Raw genomic sequence first — 17,416 nt, forward strand, 5'->3', positions numbered from 1 at the left:
TCTCATACATCCGTGGCCCCTGCTGGGTGCTCAGGGGGACCCTCCACCAGCACCCCGGGAGGGGCCATGGCCAGCCACCTGTCCCCTCCCAGCAGGCAAGGCACTTCCTGGACTGTCACCTGCAGAAAAGGACACTGATTTCACGCCCAGGGCCATGGGTCAGGACAAAGACCCCGCACCTGTCCATCTCTTTGGTCCACTCCACCCCACTCCCTGTCCTGCTTCTCCCCTCCCCAGTGTGCTGGGAGGCTGTCCCTCCATAGGCCATGCCACTGGATGTCCTTGTCCTCATGCCAGTGGGCTGGGCCAACAGGGCACTGACAGGACGATGTGGGTGAAGGCCGTCGGGTGACCCATGCCCCGCTGCCCCGCCCTCCCTGGCCCCCAGATGTCCAGTGCTGAGCTCCTCCCCTCTCCAGGTCCCGCTCTGTAAGTGGGGGGGTGCTCAGCGCTCCCCCTGCAGGGAGCCCCTGGTGCTGCACACCCCTGGGGGCCGCCTCCTGCCCGGCCCCTGGGGACAGCCCTCCATCCCCTCTGGGGTCACCCCTTCAGCTTCCTGCAGGGCTCCCGGCTGGCAAAGCCCAGTGAGGGGCTCAGTGTCCTCTGGTCCTGATCGGAGGGCAGAGGGCGTGGCCCCCGGGGGATTCGCGCTCCCGCCACGATGTTCACGGAGCTCAGTCGAACCCGGGAGGTGGGTGGCCGGAGAGGTGAGCAGGAGACCAGCGCCACAGCCCTGAGGCCAGGCGGCCGTCCACTCAGCACGTGCAGGGTGAAGAGGGAGGAGGATCAGGGAGAACCTGAAACCCAGGGGCAGCCCAGGAGCAGCCCAGCAGGGGCCACGGATGTATGAGAAGCGCTGCGCAGGGGGCTAAGCACGGTCAGCGCTGAGCACAGCAAGGGGACCCACGAGTCTGCACTGCAGCCGTGTCAGGAGGGGACACCAGGAGTGGGGTCAGGAGAGGACTATCAGAGGAATGACCCTGGGCTTGGCATCTCTGGATGTGTGGGAGTCTTCCAGGCTGACAGAGCAGACTGGGCAAAACAGGAGATGTGGGCAAACATAAGGAGGTAAATAGTTGCTGAGCAAAGGTCAGCATTCTCCTGTTGACCACAGGATCAGGTCACCTAAAGTGACCAATGGCAGAAGAGTGACCCACAAACAAGTCAAGTTCAGCCCTCACCTCAGGACCTTTGCACTGCTGTTTCCTCTGCCCCCCGAGCCCCTCTCACTGGGATCTTTCCCTGGCCTCTGAGTTTCACTGCTCATCTCCTCAGAGAGGCCTCCCCTGACCACACATGGCTTCCCACATGCCCTGCTTGAGACTAGAACAAGTCACCACGAACACCGTGGCCTGAAACATCACAAATCTACCTTCCTGCTCTGGAGGTCGGAAGCCCAAAAGAGTCTCATCAGGCTAAAACCAGGTTCCGTTCCTCTGGAAGGTCCTAGGGGAAGCTTATTTCCTTCCTCCAGCTTCTAGGGGCCATGGTGGCCTCCCTTTCCATCTTCAAAGTTGTCCACACCTGCCCAAGTCCCCCTCACCTTCCATTGCCCTGACTCTCCCTCAGGGGGTCCCTGTGGTCACATGGAGGCACCTGGTGGCCTCAGCGAACCTGGCACGTCAGGATGCTTCATCACACCTGCAAGTCCCCTTGGCTCTGGGGACGGCCTGTGGACAGGTCCCTGGGACCCCGGAACCCGACCCCGCAGCTGTCTTCATTCCCCTCCAAGCACCAAGCCGCCTGGATTCTGATCATCTGTGCGCTCCTCTGAGGCCACCTGCCCCAGGGGGTGACATTCTTCGGGAACAGACCTTGTCGGTGGCCCACCCTGAGCTTCCAGTGCCCACAACCACCTGGCACACAGTAGGTGCTCCATAATGAAGTGCTACAGGGAGGGAAGGCAGGCGGGGGACCGTCAGAGCAGCCAGGCCCTGCAGGGCTCCCACCTGGACCCCGTCCCTGGGGGCAGCAGGTCTGAGGAGCCTGCTCCAGGGCCAGCACTCCTGCAGGCAGGTCACAGCAGCAAGCCCAGCTCCCCTCCAGGACCTGCCAAAGGCCGAGCCCTGGAGCAGAAGCCCCATCAGAGAGGGAGACGGCTCATGGTCAGTGGCCACTGGACAGCGGGAGGAGCCAGCCCAGGCCGAGGGCCAGTGGCCGAGCCACCAGCTGGACTTGGGGTGCAGGGGTGGATGCTGAGGATAAGACAGAACTGAGAAGATGACATGCTGTCCACTCTCACGTCCACAGCTTCACTTTGAACTGGACTCCACAAGTCACACCACCCACCCTAGGTACAGTAGTTCACAGATGTGCAGACTGCGAGACTTCAGCACGATCCCGCCCTCGGACACTGAATAGCAAACACTTCACTCCTGGGAATCACCCCAGCCAGGGCCACCACAGACATCGCTAATCAAACTCAGCACACATGCCCACCAAGGCCAGAGCCGGCCTGGGAATCCTTCTGGAGGCAGCCACAGCCAGTCGATCAGAACACGCAGTGAGGTCCCACCCAGTCATTGTGTGGGTCAAGAAACAGGCCCCCAGAGGGGAAGGTGGCCCGCCCATGGGCGCAGCTCAAGCCCTCCCCAGGAGCCAAGGACCAGGCTGCCTTCCAACAGTGAGGTCCAAAAGCAGACCCCCGTGACGCCAGCTCTCCCCCCGAGATTTACGTTATGCGCCCCCTGAATAAATTCCGTCTCCTCCGAGCAGTGTAACATGCAGCCTGAACACTCTGCTTGGGTGAGTGTGTCCACGAGGGACGGAGGACTTGGGGCTGGCTCCAAAGGACATCTGAAGGTTGCTGTGAGCCAAGGAGAAGCTGGAAGCCACTCCCTGATTCTTTCGGTGACTGGTCTCGCTCAGTTGCCAGGCTGAGCCTGAACTCCTGGCCCGGGTCTTCCCACCTCAGCCTCCTGAGGAGCTGGGACCCAGGCAAACACCGCCATGCCCGGCTTAGATGCCCATTTTAACAAAGTCTGACTCTTTTCCTCATTAGGAAGAAGAGCTGAACACGCTGTGGTTGAAAACACACTTCAGTGGGAAGAAGAGGACACCAGACGCCCCCGTCCACCAGCAGCCAGCCCAGCCGCCGTCAGCACCCGGGGCTGCCCAGGGGCTTCTGAAGGCAGCAGACCTGCTCCCCTTCTCCCAGGGCCCAGCCCACGTGCCGAGGGGTCCCCGCAGCCTGTGAGGGACACGGCCTGTGGGTTCCCTGGGCTTCATAGGCCGATGTGTCCAGCTGCCGGCCAGGCCTGACGTCAGGGCAAGATGCAGGCTGGCGGAGGAGGGGGTCGCTGAGGGAGAAGCACAAAGGAGGCTAGGAGGCTAGGAGGCCCGCCCGAAAGGGGCCACCTTCGCGTCTCCGGGGAACTCGCTGCACCTCACCCCAGGTGCAGGTCCTCACTCTGAAGACCCACCGGGCAGATGGACAGCAGGATGAACCACGGTGACCTCCCCTGCCATTCTCAACAGGGACACCCTGGGAGGGGCCCTCGCTGCCTGAGGTCTTCCTCCGACTGGCCATGAGGCCTTGGGCAAGTCTCTTGTCCCTGTGTGCTACAGGCTCCTCCCAGCTAAATGGGGCCAACAGCCTTGGTGGGGATCACAGTCAGGCACTGAACCCGCTGAAGAGGACAGTGGGGGGGCAGGACACAGCCCCGGGGCCCAGCACGGAGCTCGCTGTGATGACTAGATTTGGGGTCTCCAGAGAGGGTCCCCACCTCTGAGCCAGGATATCAACAGCCAGAGACCGTTATTGAAAACACAGTGAAAGCAACTGAACCCGTCCCACGCGTCTGAGTGCCCAGGGGCTGTGCGCACATCACTCGTTTACTTTCCCCACCAAGCCAGAGAGGAGGGGGTTTGCACACATCCCACAGACGGGGACACTGAGACCTGGGTTAGAGACTAACCCCAGGCCCCACTGGTAAACACGGCGAAATGGGGGTTGCAAGAGAGACTGCTGGTTGCCTCTCCCACCCAGGTATCTATTTTCTCTTCTCTCCAAAGACACAGAACCTCTTGTTCTTAGGTGGGCACCCCAGACTCTATTTTCCAGCCTTCTTTACAATCAGTTGCAATGAAGTTATGGAAAGTGAGATACAAGTAGAAATGCCATGAGGCAGTTTCTTGAAACTCCTACTAACAGAGAGCTGGCATTAACCCCTTGACCCTTCTTCATGGTCCCTTCCTCCATTCTATTGCCTGAAACACTAATGCAATAAATGCCTGGAGCTGCAGCAGCCATCTTGGGCCACGAGGTCAAGAGCCACACCAGGGCACAGCAGCACAACAAGATAACAGGAGCAGATTTTGTGAGGCGTAACTGCCCCAGAGCTTTGGGCTGCCTGCGTGGAAATACTGCTCTGTTTACAAGGCCGTGGTTTGGGGTTTTTTTAGAACTCACTAGCCAAACCGTACTGAGCTGGATTCAGGTCCCTCAGGTCTGTCTGACACCAGGGCTGGCACCCTAGAATCTCATCTTCCCGCGAGCAGAGTTAAGAGGGCGCAGTCTCTTGGCAGTGGAGAAAGCCACACCGCGTGCTCCGAAGGCAGCCTCTGGGCTCAGCTGCAGGGTCGGGCTCCCACCTGTGGCTCGCCTAGGTCTCCCTTTACTAGGCTCCAAGAACCTGTAAAGTCTCCTTTACAAGGTCAGCCTCGGCGGGCTCCGGGGCCTCCTGTGGTTTTTACGAGGAAGGGATTTCCAGAGCAGCTCAGGGAACTTGTCACAAACCCACAAGGCGCGGCCTCTCTAGTCTCATCTGCAGCCCTGGGTCCCACGTGGGAGCCAGGAAACAGGCTCCCCCAGCCCTGGAGCCCCAGAAAGGAGGGGTCAGTCTGCAGAGACGGCGACCTCCACAACAGGAACCCGACCCCACCGAGACCCCAACACACAGAGGATGAAGAACAAGGCAGCGCTGCACCGGGCCAAGGGAATCCAGGGCCTGGACGCTAGCTCCGGTGTCAAGCAGGGGACCTGCCACAGGCAAGCACACCCTCCAGGCCTCTGCATCTGCAAAGGACGGCAGCTGTACAGAGAGAGCAAACACCTAGCTCTGTCCACCTCGCACCCCGCTGTACAGAAGAGGATAGGGAGCCCAGAGACATGCAGTCACCGGCTCAGGTCACACAGCCAGAGTGGCTGACCTGCACGCCCTGAGCCTCGGCCGATGCCAAGTCATGTTAGGAACGAAGCGTCACAAGAGCTTCTGTTACCGCCAGGCTCCGTTATCTGGGTGCCTCACAGAAAGCGGCCTCCAGATGTCCCAGCACTTGTTCATTCATCCCTGTGTGTACCCAGTGTCCTCTCTGCAGGACACCAGCGCAGCGTGTTCAGGGCAGAAGCAGATGGAGGCCCTGCCCGTCAGCACCCTGTCTGGTGGAGAGGCAGCCAGCGGGTGGGGACAGAAAGGCAGGCCAGGGGTCTGAGAGGGAGACTCTTCTCGCCCCAGCTCCCAGCCCCCACCACAAACCTGTCCAGCTGAGGCCTGGCCTGGAGGCTTCTCTGTGCCTCACACCTCGACAGACTGCGGCCAGTGGGCACAGACCCTGGGGGGCTCTGTCAGATCCGGGCCACACACATGGCGGGCACTGGTCAATCCACACCCCAACTCTGAGGGAGGCAGAGCAACCCCCCCTTTCTAGCATCAAAGTCCCTTGTGCAAAGTCCCAGGAGGCTCCCTGGTCCAGCTGCCCAGATGTGGTCACCTCATCCTGAGCTCCTGCCCACCTCTTCTGCCAGGGAGACCAGAGGACAGAGCTGGTGGCCTGGGCAGCTTCTCCCCACGGCCTCCCGGGCCCTGCGTCCATTCTTCCCCAGGACAGAGGCCGAAGCCCAGGGTCCCTGTCTCTGCCCCCCCCTCCCTGAGTCAGACACACACAGACTGGGGGTGCAGAGGGGGTGCTGATCTCATCCACAGCTGCCACCAGGAGCCCGCAGCTGGGCCCAGGGGGGCTCCCAGAGGGACAGCTCAGCTGGTCCAGAGGGGATGCTTCCAGAACTTGATGGGAATCACTCTTTCAGTCTTGGTTTCTCCAAGGAAAATGGGGGAGTCAGGAAATGCGCCCCTCCCCCAAGGGCCATGAACCGCGGACAGGGCCCTTCACACAGTGCCTGGCGCTCCTCGGCTCTGTAGAGGGACAGGTGGCCGCGCCCTTGGTTCCCTTCAGAGCCTCCTCCGTGGGGTCCAGCAGGAGCCTGAGGCTCCCCTGGGGACCTGTGAGACGTGGGGGTCTCAGGCCCAACTCAGACTTACGGAGCCACCGTCTCTGTGGGGACAGACACCCGCGGGGACCAGGCCTCCCAGGAGACTCGGACGCACCTTCGCACACGGGGCTGCGTTCAGGGCCCCGGCGCCTCCGGAGCTCACCTTTGCCAGTCACCTTGCCCGGGGTCCCCGTCCTGAGGAAGCTGACCTGTGGCTTCCCCCAGCTGGGCCACGCTGGGACTCCTGTGCACCCCAGGCAGCCACAGGATCACGGCGTGACCTGAGCCAGCTGCAGGGGGGCTCAGAGGAGCCCGCGATGGCCACTGCTCTGATTTACCTTTACTGGGGTTCCCATGGCTCCCGCGGGGCCTGCTCACCGCTCACGATTCTCCTGCCACACTCCCAAGCAAAGGGAGTTTGAGGGACCAGAAACCCCATCTCCAAGGGAAGGGCGACCACAGGCCGGGGTTTAGGATCCACCCGAGTGTGGCTCAGAGCCCCCAAGGTCTGGCTTGTGGCGGGTTTTCCCACCCTAAAGGCTGGATGGCTGGTGGCTCTACTGGGAAGGCAGCCTCGGGTCTCCCACGGGGAGGGGGATGTTCAGTGGGCACTACGGTAGCAGCTCCAGGACAGGCCGAAACAGGTGGCCGATGCCAGGTCCTGCGGGAGCCAGACAAGACACTGCAGTGTGACAGCAAAGTGACAAGAATCCCGCTGCAATACCAGTGCACGAGAAGGCACCGAGAGGACAGCACACGGCTGAGTACAGTGTCAGTGCACAACAGGCCCCTCCTGGAAGGACCGGAGGGCAGTGCAGGGCAGTGCGGCGCAGGGAGGGGCCCTTTTAAAAGGTGGTTGTGAGACTTTTACAACCACATAAAACAAAGGCAGTAATTGCCACAGATGATTGACAGTCCCCTTGGGGTCCCTCCCCTGCACCCAGCCAAGTGCGCCACAAAGGTGCTTGGGTAGCAGGACTGGTCCTCAGAGGTCCTGGGAGCAAGCCAGCCCCAGGGACCTGGGGACCCGGGGACCAGCCCGAGTCCAGGCTTGGCTTCTTCAAGTGACTGGTCAAGTGAGGGCTGCTCCGCTCTAGGAGAGAACAGCCTCTAAGGGCAGCGATGTCTGTCCCTCCCTCTCACCTTTGCCTTCTGTCTGTGAAGTGTCCCCTCATCACCAGCCAGCATGCCCCCCCCCCTCCTGGCAACCTCAGCCATCCCTCTTTACCCCTAGGGCCACTAGGCCTGAGTCCCCTGTGGTCCCAGCAGATGGCCAGACCCCAGAGCCCTTGTCCCATCTGCACAGAGGCCCCTGATTTCCCTGCACCCGCCTGGGAGCTAGACCCAGGCCCCCGCCCACGTCTTCCTCGGCCCACACCCTGTCTCCCCGTCAGGACCGACTTGGAGGGCAGGGCAGGGCAGGACCGCAGGAGTGGCTCACTTGACTCTGCAGTGCCTTGTCCCCAGTGAACTTGCCTAAAGAAGTAACATCACAGCAGGGACAATGCCAAAGGCAATTGCTACCTGTCATGACGGTGACAAACAGTGACAAACCTTGGCAAGAGAAGGTTGAGAAGGGGGTGACGTGCGGACAGCTCCTGCTAGGTACAGGGGCTCAGCACACCCTCTGATCTTTACAGCCAGGGGAAGGTAACATCCAGACCCTGGCCCCAGTGTCAAGCATCTTCACGGACATCTGAGGCCCAGAAAGGTGACATGCGTGGCCCAGGGGGGTGGTGATGCTGGAGCACCAGGAGGCAATTCAGGGCCCAACCCACAGCGCAGCTGAGGAAGAAGAGGGGTGCGAGCCCTGCCGTGGAAGGGTTTGAGCATGAAGAGGTCCTTAGAATTCCACCTGCACCTCCACATTCTAGAAACTTCCAGGGGGAAACTGCATCTGCACTGACCACGTACCCACTTTCTTGTCATTGTTTCCTAAACAGCACTGTGTGACAACTAGTCACACTGCACTGACATTGAATTAGTGTCATAAGCAATCCAGGACGATCCAAAGTATCCAGAGGACAGTACGGGCTGCACCAACGTCACTCTGCATTACATAAGGGGCTGAGCATCTGAACCCCCTCAGGTACTGGGGACCAGTGTGAGCCACGTGGGCACACTTTCTAGTAGCCATGTTATTCGAAGTCAAAAGGAACAGGTGAAGTCGATTTTAGTGATCTGTTCTACTTACCCTACTCTATCCACAGCACTATTTCAACGTGTAACACTGAAACACAACTGATGTCCTGCACTGTCCTTTACACGAAGTCTTTAAATCCCAAGTATCTCTACCTCAGAGCGAGGCTCAGTCTGCACGGGTCCACACCAGGATGGTGATGGACATACAGGAGGATGCAGGTCAGTCCACCTGCACAGGGAAGGTGAGGTCCGGAGGGGAGACTGAAGAAGGCCAGAGCCAGAGCTTGTCATACCAGGACCCAAACTCGGCGTCTATGGAAGACGGGTGTGGTGCCGGGGGGAAGAACACGGGTTTCTGCAAAGACCCACAGTCAAATCCTGACCCTGCCACTAATGAGCCGTGACACCATGGACCTCATACTTGACCTGTTGGTGCCTCAGTTCTCCATTTGAAAGACGGAGAAGAGTCCCCCACTCAGTGACCGTGAGAATTAAATATGAAATACCCGACAGGATTCTTGGCACGCAGCAGGTGTTCCACCCAAGGGACACAGGGCTGACCTGGGTGATCAAGAAACTGCCACTGTGTCGGCTTCACTACCTCGTTCACTGTTTTAATCATCCCCAACCTAGAAAACCAAGGCCCGAACGGAGCAGCCTCTCCCTTGGCGGGCAGATATACCTGGACTAGGACCGGGGCAAGGACGTGGGGACAGGGAGCACAACCATGGTGCCCTGCTGCACCCCTAAGCACACAACTGGGCACAGGGAAGCCCCCCTCAGCTGGGAGGGCTGGCCGCAGGGCTGAGCCGCGTGCTCTCAGTGGCCAGAACCTCTTCCATGTTCAGCCCATTTGAAGAGAAGCAGATCGTAGTCTCTGGTCCCAGTCCAGTGCTTCTGCTGCAGCTCCCGGGACGTGACAGTCTTCCCCAGAAAGGACATGGGGCTCCACACAGTGGGTGCTCCAGAGAGGCCACCCCCTTGAATGCAGCCCAGGGGCCACGTCCAGGGGCCACGTCCAGGGGCCTCGCTCCTGCCCCCTCAGCCTCTGTGCCAGCTGCTCCCTCCGCACAGCAGGCTCCACACTCCCCTCTCCCTCCCGCCCTACTTCCATCCACTCTTTCCACTTCCACTGAGCCCCACCTGCTCTGGGTGACCTCCCTCCACATCTGACACAGGGGCCCTGTCAGTCTGCTGTCACTATATCCCCATGGGACCGGTCGGGGGGATGAGACTTGTACCCAGCCACGGAGCAGAGAAGGCCCACTTTCCTCCCCTCTCCCCCCGGTGCCTTGCAGAGGCCTGGAACCATCAGAAAACACCAACAGATGCTTGTTGTGGACGCTGCACGGAGTCAACTCGAGAGCCAGGACCCGGCCGCGCTGACTTGAGGCAGACGATCCTGGGGACACGGGAGTTTGCACCCGATGCATGAAGTCATTTTCCATGGAGTCATGGGAAGGGTCACACGTTGTCACGTCACTTTCTTGGACTCTTCCCACCACAGGACAGGGCTGGGTGACAATGGACACAATTCACGGGACAGATATTACATCAACTATTGACTTTCCAAGAGCCTCCAAGCTGGAGCTTCGTGTCAAAGGGCCCTTTGAGCGAGGGGACTGTCGTTGCCCACAGTGTGCGGGAGAGGAGGAGGCCCTTCCTCTCCCCCAGCAGACTGCCCCTGGAGTTCTCAGATGCCTAGGACCACCCCAAGGCGCAGTCGGGGGCGGGAGGTGTTGATGGCCTCATGATTGGCATTCTGTTCATGGAGTCAAAAGGCCTGACTGTATGGGGCACTTCCGATGTTCATGACTTCACTGGACCCTCCACATAACGCTGGAGGGTCTACTATTATTAAAGCCACATTAGGGACAGAAGAGACCAACACCACGACCAGGATTCCTCATTTGGCTACAATCCGGCAGCCACCTAGGGATGAGCTGAACTCGAATCCAGGCCTGGCTTCCAGCCCCTTCTGCCGCACGTTCTCGGGTTTTGTTCTTAGGGACCCACTGTGCTGAGCTGATCAGGGACGCGAAATAAAGAGCCATCATCTGGGCAGTTCTGGGGCCCGTGTGGATTCGTTCTTTACTGGACTCTCCAAAGGCCCTTTCCACTGGGCTGCTCCTTCCGGGTAATCTGATCCACTCAAAAATCCAGACCATCAGGTAAGGTCAGCCTGGCAGTATCTGATGGCCGGGCAGGTTAGCCTTTCATCTTGATAAGAGCTGGACGCCAAGAGCTGGCACCAGTGAGTCTCCCCTGGGCAGCCTGAGGCTTCGGGCCTGGGCAGGGTTCTGAAAGCTGACGGAATCCAGTGAGAGCTACACAGAAACCAAACAGCCGCTCCTTCAGCGCTCGGCCCTTCTCCCTGCAGGCGCCACACGGCCGAGCAGCAAGGGAGAGCCGGCCCCTGGCATGCTGGAGGAGCTCCCAGTCCCCGGGGGTGACCTGAGGCCCGAGGAGGACCTGGAGGAAGACTCTCTGCTTCTGCAGCTGTACCCCACCTGGGCCCCAGGCCCCAGAGCAACAGCCACAAGAGAACCAAAGTGTGTGGCTGAGAAAAGATCTCCCCCATGTGAGCAGACCCCTCCACAATGCCCCGAGCTCTGCTGGTACCCAGTACTCAGCAGCAGCCCCGAACTGGCCAAACGCCAACGGCATCGGGAACTTTGAGTCTTCAAAGCCAGGGTGACAGTGGCACCCATCTGTCATGTCGGCTTCCTACCCAGCCTTTCTGAGATCTGGGGGGAAGGACACTCAGCCCGGGCTCCCCAGTGCGGTCCATCCACAGCTCCACTGAAGCCTGCAGGAAGGATCTTTGCGGTCCACGTTGTGCATTTAGAAAAGAGACAACTATGGGAGGAAGGACCAAGTTCTGGAGCTGGGAAAAAGACCAGCGGAAACTGAGCCAGCTCAGGACCTCTACACCCACGTGGCCACGAGAAGACGCGCACCAGCCGACCTACATCCCCAAGTCCCCAAGGTTCAGAATCAGTGGCCACATGTACCACCAGGAGGTTGAGGTACAGGAGGCCTAAGATGAGCGGAAAGAACCAGAAAGCAGGTGGAGAGAACCCGGGCCTCCCAGTGGTGTGACAGCCCCTCCCCCACCACACAGGGCTGGAGGTTCGGTCCCTGGGGGTGGGGTGGGGGGGGGCTTGGGAACTGCACTGAAACCAGGTGGATTAAGTGATCTCTCCAGAGGGGATCAGAGGGTCCCCCCACCCCAAGCCCTCTCCCTTCTTTCAGCTGCCAGACCCCCATCCCCACCCCCAGATGGCTGGTCCTGACCATTCAGACAGGACACTGTGGGACCCTTCCACGGGAGCTTGCCCAGCTCAGGAGAGAAGACATGTGCATAGGGGTTCCCGTGAGACAACCCGGAAGGGCACCTGAGAGAAGCTTCCAGAAAGGAAGCCCCACCCCACGTGCTGAGAGCAGTTCACTTTTCAGTCCCCAACCCTAATACACGAAAAGACAACCAAGAATGAAGAAAGGAACCCATAATGTGAGAATCCCAAAGAAGGAGAGACGCAGCTGCGCAGAGTGGACGGAGGAAAACACACCCTACCCAGCCTGGGCCCGCCGTGGCTCTGCACCTGCCGTGGCTCGGTGCCCTCTACTCCTGGAACCCCCGCGGTCACGGCAGCTCTTGAGGCAGGCATTGGTACTGTGCCTCTCATTTCACAAAGCAGGTGTCTCAAGAGTAAAAAGGCTAAATAACTTGCCGGAGCCACCAGGCGAGTGAGTGGCAGAGTCGGGGACACGCTCTCTACAGTACCCGCCACTCAGAAGAAGGGGCGTATCTTAAGAACAGAACTTCTGCAAATTAAAAATGCAAGAGATTAAAACTGTAAAACTGATGAACTCTCCCAGGAAGCAAAGCCAAAGGAATAAAAAATAGAAAAGATAAGAAAATCAGAAGATTAGTCCAGGAAGGATGTCCAGATAGAAGGAGATCTAGAAGGTCACAGAAGATCAAGGGACGGAAACTATGACACAATAAGCCAAGAAAATGTCCCAGAACTGAAGGGCAGCCTCCAGATGGAAAGGTCTCACTAAGTGTTCAACTTAAGGGACAAAAAGGGACCAGCACCAAGCAGATCCCCTTGAAGGCTCAGAGCACTGGGAACAGAGAGGACCCTGCAAGCTTCCAGGGGGAACAAAGCAAGCCACAGACGGTGACCCAGAATGGCTTCACACCTTCCAACTGCAACCCTAGAGGCTGGGACACAGCGGAGCAAGGCCCCAAAGCTCTGAAGGAAGAAGATTTCCAACCTTGAACATGATGCTCAGCTAATGTGGCAATGAGGAATCAGAGGAGAGAAAACTCAGTGTCCCAGGTTCAAGTTCTCAGAACATTTCCTACCCTACATTCTCATGTGCTCTCATACTCAAGGGAGAAGGCAGGAGGTCCAGCCCAGGAGAGAGGCTGGGCACAGGTGATGGCCACTGATGGACAGGCCCCAGGTATGGAGGGCAGCAAATCCAGACTGGAGAGGGTCAGGGACCAGGATTGCTCAAGAAAGGTCAATTCACTCACTGCCCCGAGCAACCAAAGGGACACCTGGAATACAAGGGTACGGTCATGAATTCACAAGCACATACATGACCACCAACGGGCAGATCTGGATTGAAGGAAAAGAGGAGCAGACGGGAAAGGGAGGTCCTGCTACACAGAACTGACCAGAGGAATAGCCCAAACCAACCACCCCCTGCACCAAAAGGAGGAAGGAAATACAGTGGGCGCTGGGTCAGGGGCGGATCTTAGGCTAAAAGAAGTAAAGAGGAAACCCACATCCTACCTTCCAAAGCCAAAAGTCAGAGCCTGGAACCTAGAAATCAAGATGGAACGATATGTGCATAACATTTAGAGACAAAGGGAAAAAAGCAAAAAAACCCCAAATCGTCAGCTAAGAAAATTCAAGTGGCATTCCCCATGGACAGGGGCAGTGGGGGGCTCACAGGAGCCTGAGAGAAAAGGAAGGGAACAGGAAGCAGACACGGAGAGAGACCCATGGCCTCACGGACCTTCTGACAAGCTGGACGGGCCAGGATTCTTCTCCTTTCCACCAAAAAGTCGCCATGGGGCTGGGTCATCCACCGCCATTCAATTCTAAAAAGGGGCTCAGACCCAGTTCTCCCGGACCCCAGTGTCTACACATTCATGCATTTGACAAATGTGAACAAGCACACGCTGAGCCTCGGACAGGGCCCACCCAGTGCCTGACCCCGCGGGCCTCTGGACCACAAGGGCGGACCAAGAAGAAGCACTCTGAGCAAATCCACCTGCAGCCATGCCCGCCCCGCCCGCTACGCCTGTGACTCTGATTCCTGCTGTCCTCTTCCTTCCTCACCCACCCTGCTGGCCCCGTGCTCGTCCCAGCATTGTAGAGCCTCTGTCCCCACAGACGCCTCATGGCCACTGCCACAGTGCTCCTGAGAACTCAGAACACACCATCGCCCAGGCAACAGCCTGTCCCCGCCTAAGGCTTTTATTTGGAAGCACAACTTTTTGTTTTTGGTAAGACTCAAGTTCGAAGCCCAGACAGGTCCTCCCCTCTGGACCTCTGTGTCTGCATCCGCGCAGTGGAGACCTAACACCAACCTCAGGTCACCTTGGAGACAAGGGACAGAGTGGAGACAGCAAAGCTTCATGATCTGCCAACCCCGGGGCAGGACAGGTGCCTTCCCACGGCTCCCACCTCTCATTTATCTTTCTGGGTGTTTCACAGTTGAACATAACGATGGGATCTTTGTTACGTATCAGTACGTGCACACGGTGTAGTAATACAATGTGGCCAATATCGTTCCCCAGCACCTCCCTCCCTTCTCTCCAACCACCCTCGTCCCGTCCCTTTCCTCTGTTGATCTCCCTTTGATTTTCAGGAGATTTACCTCTCCCCACCTTTCTTTCCCTTTTTCCTCTCTAGTTTCCACAAATGAGGGAAAACACGTGACCCCTGACCTTCAGAGTGGGACTTACTTCACTTAACACGATGGTCTCCAGTTCCATCCGTGTTCCTGCGGATGACATAACCTCATTTTCTCTATGGCTGAATAAAACTCCGTGGTGCCCACCGACCCCGTTTTCTTTATCCATTCATCCACTGATGGCCACCTAGGCAGGTCCCCCGGTTAGGCCGTTGTGAACTGTGCGGCTATAAACAGGGGTGAGCACGCATCCCTGAAGTAAGATGCTTTTAATTCTCCAGGGTGGGTCACGTGGTGGCCACGCCTCGTCCTTTGAGGAGCCTCCACACTGACCCCACATGGTTGTACTCATTCACAGTCCCACCCAGGTGCTGCCTCTGTCACTTCTGCCATAATTCAGGGTCCTGGGAGTTTACCTCTCCAACCCCATAAGACGGGATTCTTGTCCCCAATCTCCTCAGACCGTCCCTGGTGATCACCAGTCAGGATTTGTCAGTTGGAAGTTTAGCCTTTGTGTGGTCACAGCTCAAAGCGGAGGGTACCCAGGTGACTGGACACAGCCAGCTGTCACTGGGTCTGCCCTGACGAGTGCCGACTTTGTGCCTGTGTCCCTTGCCTGTGTCCAGGGATCTTTCTGGGGTAAAAGTCAGCTGCCTTCTCCAGCTGGTCCTGGATCCAGTGCAGGCCACGTCTCTCTCTTCCCCCAAATTCAAATCCCCTTCAGGTCCCCCCAACACCTTGGCCCCAAATCCACCTTCCCCGACTTCTCTCCATCTCCTGGTTCTCAGGTCCATGAGCCCAGGAGCCTGGCACTATCTGTCTCTGCTGGTCCTCCTACAGTCCGCTAATAGAGATGGTCCCTGCCTTCATGGATTCGGACACAACCTGGACAGCATATTATACATGACAATGACCCCCTCCCAGATTATCTCCTGAAACTCAGGCTGGAACTTCGCTAGGCCAACCTGAAGATGAGGGGGCCACTCTAAAGCACAGGGGGCTTTTCCCCCCACGCTGCCGTCTCATTGTGTCCGCGGATCTCACTGAGCCGCTATGGCCCTGCATCTTTGTTTTAGCAAAAGAAGAAGAAACAGAGGCCAATGAAAGCATGGATAGGCAGAGAGAGAAGAGGGGAGGGGAGGGGAGGGGAGGGGGGATAGTAGAGGATAGGAAAGGCAGCAGAACACAACAGACACTAGTATGGCAATATGTACATCAATGGATGTGTAACTGATGTGATTCTGCAATCTGTATATGGGGTAAAAATGGGAGCTCATAACCCACTTGAATCAAAGTGTGAAATATGATATATCAAGAACTATGTAATGTTTTGAACAGCCAACAATAAAAAATAAAAAAAAAAAAGAAAGCATGGATAGGGACGATCGCTACGGCTTCACCGCCTTACCATGGAAACCGAAATGGAACCAAAGCAATGGAGGTCGTGTGTTGACCTTGCACTTGCTAAGAGCAGGGAGGGTCAGGGAGGATGCAGGGCAGCCCAGAAACGCCAAGGGAGACATCAGTAAGGGTCCCTGTGAGACGGGGTTAGGATTTTTTCCATTCCCTGGGAGTGAAGCCCCTTGTCATTTGCACAGTCTTGGACTTCCAACAGTCAAGGCAACGTGACCAAAAGATGGGAACTGCCCAGGAGCCCAGAGCCTCGTGATGGCTCTTGTGTTTTCTGAACAGACTTTGATTTTCACATGAAGTAGGAGGTGGTTCACCCACAACTGGGCCCGACCTGCTCGGGATGAACAGCTCTTCCCAAGTTCATGACCTCAGCCCCCAGAGAACACAAGGGTTAGAACACAGGTGTCCTCTCTGCCAGATCCAAGAGTCCACACAGCAGGGCAGGGGCCTGGAGGATACTGTGACGCCACCCTCTTGAAGCCAGGGCACAGAGATAGATGGGACGCGTGACCTGACACTGCACTGCATCTGGATTCCTGCCAGTGTTCCTGGGCCTGTGGTCCCCAGCAATGACACCATCCCACCTCCTCTGTCCCTCTGCCCCTCCTGCTCCCCTCTTCCAAGGCAGCTGTGACCAGCAGGCTGACCTGGATAACCCAGCATCCTGTCCCCATCTTGCTTCTGCCAAGTCCCCTTTACCAAGAAGGGAGCACATTCCCAGGTTTGGGGGCTGGGACATGGTCGTTGTGGGGAAGGGGCTGTTCGGCCTACAACCTGACAACAGTTCTGAAGCCCCGCGCTGTGCCAGGGCCTGGTCCTCCTCTTGGGGCCTTTGCAGAGGTGGGCTCAGCAGACATCAGGGAGCCCAGGGAGCCCAGAGGGAGGGGGCTTACACCTAGGAGCAGGCAGACAGAGCTCAGGGAGGCTATTCTGGACACATCACAGTCAGGCTCTGTAGGAGGGACCACGGGGACAAAGGTCCTCATGAGGGGGCCACTGGCGATGTGAAAACGTGTGTCCTGAGGGAAACAGGAAGACCCTGGTACAGCTGGGTCCACCTCATTCAAGGAAGGGCAAGAGGTGTCCCCCACTCCTGGAGCACACAGCAGAGCTTCTTCCTGGGGCACGAAGGTGTCTCACAGAGGACAGACGCACCACGAGGGAGATCTCCAGCTTGAGGGACCCCAGCAGCCAATGGGAAGGGCGCACGCAAGGCAGGTGAGCCCAGGAAGGCCACCAGAAAGCCGCTGCAGGGCAGCACCCATGGGATGGGCGGTGTGGGAGGGCTGAGGGGACCACGCCATCGAGGGCTCCGTTCTTCCACCACCAAACTGGCAGGTCATCTCCAGGCCCCTCCACCTGCCGCCCCAGTTCTCAGTAGAAGGGCCCAGAATGCTGCTTTTTAAGTATGTCATCGCATAGAAGATTAAAAATAGTCTAAAAGAGGAGAGGGATATAAATATCGCCAAGGTTCCAGGCTGCACAGAGAACCCCCCAGGAGAGGGAAGCAGGAGGGGACGTGACGTCATCAGAGCCCTAGGGGTCCTCACAGTTCCACCGGAGCTCTGCAGGAGCTGAAGCCGGTACCAATCCACACTAGAATAACCCAGGTCCTCCTCGGCCTTTAGAGTCCTCGAGGGTTCTGGACCGCAATCGCCAAGCAGCGGCGGATCCCAGCACTCAGGAAGGCAGATTCAAGAGGACCCCTGA

General features: G+C 58.1%; 1 protein-coding gene and 1 long non-coding RNA gene across 7 annotated transcripts in view; both read right to left on the bottom strand.

Moving 5' to 3' along the window:
• The window catches only part of Clmn (calmin), a 91,082-nt gene that overhangs the window by 70,677 nt on the left and 2,989 nt on the right, over positions 1 to 17,416 (bottom strand). The window lies entirely within an intron of this gene.
• LOC125615359 lies at positions 5,060 to 16,301 on the bottom strand. The gene is made up of 3 exons (XR_007345965.1): positions 16,291 to 16,301; positions 14,181 to 14,188; positions 5,060 to 6,387 (listed from the first exon to the last, which is right to left on the bottom strand). It is a non-coding gene; the product is annotated as an uncharacterized LOC125615359 (long non-coding RNA).

This window comes from Marmota marmota, unplaced genomic scaffold (assembly GCF_001458135.2).
Source record: "Marmota marmota marmota unplaced genomic scaffold, marMar, whole genome shotgun sequence".
NCBI lineage: Eukaryota > Metazoa > Chordata > Mammalia > Rodentia > Sciuridae > Marmota > Marmota marmota.